A 1,225-nucleotide genomic window follows, 5' to 3' on the forward strand; every position below is an offset into this window, starting at 1 on the left:
ACCTGCTCCAGGAACCTCACCATTTTATCCCCAGAACACTCCCCAAACCACCTAAGCCAGATGGGAATGTTAAGAGCTTCAGGATAACCTGGTGAGATGTCCCCAAGTGGTTGTGAAGGAGGCAAAACAACTCTATTCATTGCAGCATCTGAGAGTCACAAGTGGGAAAGGAACTTAAAGGCTATTGCCAGGAGTCCCAGCAAATAAATACAGTACATTTCAGCTGCCCAGTCTCTAGACTTTGCTATAAAAAAACAAAACAAAACAAAACTTCTGTTCTTCCTTCTCTCTTTGGCCATATTTTTCTGCATAGCATCTCTCACCTCTGAGGTACAAAATCATCGACTGAGTTCATTTGTTTTCTATTATTCCTGCCATGGAATGTCAGTTCAGGAGGGCAGGAATCTTTTTTTTGTTCCCTGTTGTACTGTTGGCACACGGGAGGTGCTCTGTGTTTGTAGAAAGAATGAGGTTGGAGTACCCACACCTATTTGAGGCCTTTCGGAAGCCTGCTTTTGAAGGTTCCCAAATAAACTGTCTGATCCCCTGAAATGTCAAAAATGTAAGAACAACCCACAGATGCTCAAAAAAAAAATACCCCCAAGTATCCCCTGAAACCAGTATCTGTGGGCAGGGTATTCACAGGCCAGGGTCTCCATTCTGCATGAGGTAAGAATTCCAAGCCTGGATCTTCCTGCCAGTGGAAATTGCCAGCATTAGCTGTGGCTTAGCATTGAGAGCCCCCTGCTCCACCCTAGACTCCCCAAGGAGAGGTCTTGAGGCTTCCCACTCCTAGTCCCTTCTCAAGTGGCCCTGAAATGTCACTTAAACAGCAGTGATGTTGGGAGTTGGTTTTGGGACATGAGTTCACCTTCTCCCCAGATTGCCAACCCCCTGAACAAAGCAAACTTTCCTTTTCCAACCAAAAAAAGAAAAAGCAGAGATCTTAACATGTTAGGAGCCTAGAGTTGATTCCTAGCTTTTCTGCTTCTTTGCTATGGGTTATGGGGGAGTGACTTTGCCACTGAACAGTCCCAGCCCTTGTGGCTATAGAAACCAAGCCTCAGTTTTCTAAGCTGTAAGCTGGGACTAATGAAGGTAGGAGTAATATTATTTTTTTTAGGACTATTATTAATCCACTTCAGAAATTGAGAGAGTGACTGTAAATGGGCATGAGGTTAATTTTAAGGTGAGGGATATGACAGATACATTCTTAAAGTAGATT

Source organism: Bison bison, unplaced genomic scaffold, assembly GCF_000754665.1.
Source record: "Bison bison bison isolate TAMUID 2011002044 unplaced genomic scaffold, Bison_UMD1.0 scf7180017864492, whole genome shotgun sequence".
Classification (NCBI taxonomy): Eukaryota; Metazoa; Chordata; class Mammalia; order Artiodactyla; family Bovidae; genus Bison; species Bison bison.